The sequence below is a fragment of the Papaver somniferum genome, chromosome 2, assembly GCF_003573695.1.
Source record: "Papaver somniferum cultivar HN1 chromosome 2, ASM357369v1, whole genome shotgun sequence".
NCBI lineage: Eukaryota > Viridiplantae > Streptophyta > Magnoliopsida > Ranunculales > Papaveraceae > Papaver > Papaver somniferum.
In genome coordinates, this window is record NC_039359.1 from 186,742,600 (window position 1) to 186,748,965 (window position 6,366).

Genomic DNA, 6,366 nt, shown 5'->3' on the forward strand with positions numbered 1-6,366 from the left:
AAATACTCTCATTTTCAGTTTGCATGTGTCAACCCCACTTTGATTTCAATTCATTTTCTGCGTTTGTGGCTCGCATATGAAACAATTTTATGCTGCTGATATATATGGAGATACCAGGCCAGATACATTTTGTCATTTTTTTTTATTGTGGTTGCTGATATATGGAAATACCATGCCAACCCCATTTCATAATTGTGGTTGCTGATACATGGAAATACCAGGCCAACCCGGCTGCTGATAAATGGAAATACCAGGCCAGCATAATAAGTGCTGCTGATATATAGAAATACCATGCCAGCATAATTGATCATTGTGGTTGATGATACATGGAAATATCAGTCCAACCACATTTCATCATTGTGGTTGCTGATATATGGAAGTACCAGGCCAACCACATTTTTCCTTTTTCGTCACAAACACCATTAAGTCTCACATTTTGCTGTTTATTCGCTGGATGATCGAATTCACTTGTAATTTCTACAAATGCACTAAAATAGTATTAGTAACTAAAATATTGTATCATAACTAATATAAATATGGGTATAAAATGTAGCATATACATGCTTATCACCTTGTGACTATGTGTACTCGGTCTAAAGATGCTTGGGATATTTTATAAACCGTATTTGAAGAAAATACCAATGAAAAGGAAGCTAGGATTCAAATTCCGATTGAGAAAACCTTCGTATGGCAGACGAAGATTCATTTGATGAGTTTGATCACAAAGTGTCTGAAATTGTTAATGCATCTTTCGAATTGTGTAAGGCTATTCCTGAAAAGGACATTGTGATGAAAATTCTCAGATCCCTGCCATCTAGATACGATTCTAAGAAGCATGCCATCGTTGAAGGAAATAACCTTGATGCTCTCTCTAGAAATACGCTGGTTGGAAATCTAAAGATCTTTGATCATGAGCCTACATCCAAAGTTGGAAAGGATGTTGCCTTCAAAGCACAAAGTAACACTAAATTACTTGACAAGAGTAAAATTATTTATTTCTCTGAGGATGATCTTTCTGAGACTGATTCATCAGATGAAGATCTTTATAAATCAGTCTCTATGATCACAAGACAGTTTAGAGATATTCTATTGAAGAGAAGTAAACGGTTCTCTGGAGACAAACTTAGGTCGTCAGTTAAACCTCACAATCGCATTCCTCCTAAAAACAGAGATGATAACGAGGCTTATGATGAGGATATGCCCCAGTGCTTTAAGTGTAAAGGTTTTGGTCATTTTGTAAATGAATGTCCGAATCGTAGAAAATACACTAGAAACAAAGGTCTTGCTGCAACTCTTGAGGAAATGTCTGATCACTATGATTCCAATGAAGACGAAAAATCGAGTGTTGCACTTCTTTGTGAAGATATTTATTTTGATATTTGTAGCAATACATACATCAATCTTCATATCCTTCCAGAAGAAAAATCAACCAATCTGGAAGAAGAAATTAACCTTTCTGTTAGAAACTCTATTTCTGATTTTTCAGGTTCCAATCTGTGCCTAGCAGCTTGCACATCTCGTGTGTATGAATCATATTATCCAGGGACATGTTCTTATTTTTCACTTAAGGGTCGTGAACTTTTGAAGTGTTACAAGTATAAACACAAGATGAGACATGTAAAGAGACTTCAACGAAGAGCAAATCGCCTAGCAAACAAGATCAAACTTGTTCAAAAAACCGCTGAGGTATGTAATATTTTATCCTCTTCAAGGAAGTTGATTTCCAAAGATAGGTCAAGACCACTAGAGAAAACAGTATGGTCTAAACAATTTGATAGACATGCTTCAATGAATTCCTTTCAAATAGGGGATGGTGGACATATTGTTGTTCACCACATCACAACTTGATTGTGTTATTTTAGTGCATCTTGTCTCATGTGCCAGATCAAAAAGAGACAAGATTGTGCACACCTCAGGCTTAAGGAAAAAAAAATGTTTTTGTTTTCTTAGTTTTGCTGTATGTTTTGGAATTCTTTCATATCTAATTTATACTGGAAGGGACTTCCCTGTGTATTCAATAAAAAAGGGGGTTATTCTCGTCAATTTCACTCTCTTTAGGGTCGTGAATTGAGTGTGCGTGAACCTATGTGGTTAACAGGTTCCGCAAACCTACATTCCTTTTTCCTCTCTGAAACTCTTTTCATCTTAAGACTGCCTGTTGAGTTTAAATTGTGATTTCCTCTCACAAACCCATACAAGGATGGAGACTCCAAGCATCATGTGTTCATATGGAAAAGATGTTAATATGATCGTTAAGCCATCAATCATGAAGGAAAAAGAAAAATCTCTGTTACCTCCAACTTTGAAGAGAAAAAAAAAGAATGTGAGGAAGCCAAGAGATGTTCCTTAAAATTCTCAGAAGTTTTCTGATGTTCTTGAAGAGTTGAAGGAAGCAAGGAAGGAAATTCAGCAAATAAAGGCTTTTGTTACGAGAACTCTCGAAATTCAAAAGGACCTAATTCGACATCATCAGCCTAGAAGGTTTGTTGGAATTGACTCCTTTCTCCATGAACCTTATGTTCCCATGGCTGTTGACGACACGGATTTCGAGGAAAAGAATTCTTCAGAGGTCTCAATGTCTAGTAAATCTTCTCTTTATGTTTTTAGAAGAATAACCAGGGTTTGGAATAACCATTATTGTGAGTACACATAGCTATGTCCAACGATTTTCATCTTCAATATTTTTAGATTTATTTATTTAAATTCTAAGTTTTTGGAAGATGATTTTTGCAATTTTAATCTTTATGATTTTATGTATTGCAAACTGTTATGGGATATGTTTTTTACGTCCATGAACCAGTGACTGTCCCATACTTGTTCAAAAGTTATTTCTATTATGTCGGTATGAATGTATTGATAGAAGATACAATGAACTTTTGACAGTACAAAAGTTAAAGCCTTTTATGTCATTATTTTGATGGAAGAAAGGATAAAACTTTTGTTTACAAGGATTAAGTCTCTTATATGTCATTGTGCAAATAGTGATGGAAAATATAATGAATCCTTGTTTATTCCGCAGTATTGGTCGATCTCCGATCCATATTTTTGTGCATATACTGTGTTTTTCCATAAGTTTTCTTATGTTTGAGCATGAACAATTGAATTGATCATTCTCTTGTGGTCAGTTTAGTTGTTGCTTTGTAAGTTCTCTTATGACAAGCATGACCAACTGAATTGATCACGTTGTGGTTAATTTGGTTGTGTATTCCAATCAAATTAATCGTGGGTTTTCTTGTGATTAATTCGGTTGTATTTTTTTGATCAGATTAATCATGAATTCTTTTGTGGATAATTCAATTGAATATTTTGGATGCCAATTCATGTTTTTCATGTGATTTGAGTTATCCAAAATAAATCCTTCTTTTCTTGTAAAAGCAAGGTCGCCTTTGTTGTTCTTTCGGGAATGAAATTTTATGGGAGAGAGTTCATTTTGAGCTTGTGCTTCATTGCCAAATCTTTGTGGGGAGTGCGGCTGTGGAATATTATAGGGGTTATCTTGTATCTTTATAAACTCCTTGATAAATGCATTGAGCTTCGGCTTTATGATGGTATCTAAATAAGTTGATATGGTATTCTCTTTTGGTCATGAAGTATCTCTGTGAAAATTTCATGAGGATCCCACTAGTTTTCGTACCTTTGCCAATTTATATTGACATAAAGGGGGAGAATTAATATGTAGTGTGATACTAAAAATACATATGGTTTACGGATCGTTATATAAGGGGGAGCGGTTTTCATGTTGAGATGAAGTATTGACTAAGGGGAAGTGATACATATCACCATAGTATTGTTGTCAAAGTTGTGATATAATTGAACTTTGATGATGTGTAATAATACTATGACACTGTATAACAATGATTGAGAGCATTTTGTTTTCTCATTATCGCTACGGATCTTCAACAACTGTGATGCTGAACTTACAACCTTTAGGATCATGAAGTACTTGGAAGTGACGAAGATTTCGAGACGCGTTGAAGATGCCAAGGAGATCAAGCATTTGGATGATAAGATACAACTTCTATCTATTTTGTAATCCATATGTATTGATAGTTTTCTCACTAAAATTGACAAAGGGGGATATTGTTAGAGCACTGCTCGGTCGAACTCGCATGCGTTGCTATCTCAAGCATGTTTGTCAATACTAGTGATCAAAACTATAAGTCTTGTTTTCTATCCTATTTATAGATATCTCGGCTAGGACATAGATAGTGTAGTTGAGCCTAGATTTCACAGAGTTCATCATTTGAAGACGAAAAACTACTAAGGGGAGCTTGTGGAACTTCTTCGATAAAAGGTATGTGGAGACTTGAACTCATCTATCACTTGGAAAGTCCATTTCTACTACCTCCTATATTGATACATAAGTCGTGTTAAGATATAGTTTTTCTCTATACACATTTGAGATTTCGAGCTGAGTATATCTCGCTTACATATTTATCGAAATATGTGTTGGTAAGCTTTCGCTTCGACCAAGTTCATCTTATATCATGAGAAAATTTCCGAGTAACATCTTACATGGTTTGTGTGACACAATTATTTGATGTAGGCTTGGAAAGTTTCGATAATGATTATTTCAATATCTTGAAAATTGCGTTGATGCTAATAGTGTGTGAAAACGACTATTGTCATTATAGAAAAATGTTTCAATGATTGAAATAAAGAGTTGATAATGTAACCATGTTTGGATATAAGCATATATAGTGTGTTCGCACATTAGTGTATAAATCCATAAACCGGGAGCCAAGTGTATGCATAAGTGTGTACACGAAATTGTTGAAGGAGACAGGTTAAGTATGCGTACCTGTACGCATACTGACGGAGGTTTTCGAACCGAAAATTTCTGCTGAGTTTGGTTTTGAAAAACTCTTAACTAGTCACTAAGTATGTGTACCCGTACGTATACTGGCGAAAATTTCCGAACCGAAATTTCTGCTGAGTTTGTAAACTAAACAAACTCAAATCCGGTTGCTTAAATGCGCATACCCGTATGCATACTTAAGCTGGTTACTTTGTCAAATCAGTCAGTTCATGGACTTAAACATTTAAATCATAAGGAATGCAATCTTTGCAAACCGTGGCTATAATGTTCATGATTGATTCAAGTGAATCAAAAAGCGATTTGGTTTCAATTGTGTTTTCTATAGCAATTGAATAACTCTTTAACTAGTTTCATTTGAGTCATTTGAACTAGTTATGGTTGAGATGAATAAGGTTGATATGAGAGTAATCATATGGCTAACCTCGGTTAACTATTTGTGAACTAACATGGTGTACACGTTTAGGTACGGTTACATAAACCTAAATGAGGGTACATTTCATTTGTGTGTAACAAGCTAAGTTCAATCTAACGGTTGAAAGATATTAGCTTGGTTGAATCAGGTTTTTCATCTAACGGTGAATATTGAATTCTTTGTTAATAAGGTAACTTGGATTGCAAACCCTGATTTGAAAACTATATAAAGGAGAACTCTAGAAACTGGGAAACCTAATCCCCACACCTCTTGTGTGTTACTAGTTGCATAACTAGAGTCGATTCTCCTTTAACCTTAGGTTTCTTCTCGAGACCCTATAGGTTAATGACTTGAAGACTCCATTGGGATTGTGAATCCAGACCCAACTATTATCTTTGTAATTGCGTGATTTGATCTTGCTGTTTCTATCGTGTTCAGTACAATTGAAATAATTGGCTCAAGATTTTATATCCCTGATAGGCAAGATAGAAAAGGAATCACAAACACCTTCATCTCTTCGTTTGATAATTCTAGGTTGTTCTTCGGGAATATAAGTCTGGGTTATCAATTGGTTCCTGTTCACCTTGATTTATCAAAAGACGGAACAAAAACTCTTGGGTATTTCTGTGGGAGACAGATTTATTCAATCCTATAGACTTTTTTGCGTGAGACAGATTTGTCTATCAAGTCTTCGACTTTGGGTCGTAGCAACTCTTGGTTGTGGGTGAGATCAACTAAGGGAATCAAGTGCCCAATATCCTGCTGGGATCAGAGACGTAAGGAGCACAACTGTACCTTGAATCAGTGTGAGATTGATTAGGGTTCAACTACAGTCCAGTCCAAAGTTAATTGGTAGTAGGCTAATGTATGTAGCGGCTTAATACAGTGTCTCGTTCAATCTGGACTAGGTCCCGAGGTTTTCTGCATTTGCGGTTTCCTCGTTAACAAAATTCTGGTGTCTGTGTTATTTATTTTCCACATTATATTTTGTTATATAATTGAAATATAACAGGTTGTGCATTAATATCAATTAATTAGAATATCTAACCTTGCGTTGTTGATTTACATTGATTGACACTTGAACATTGGTCTTTGGTACCGTTCAAGTTACTCCTCTTATTCAATCGGGCTCGCA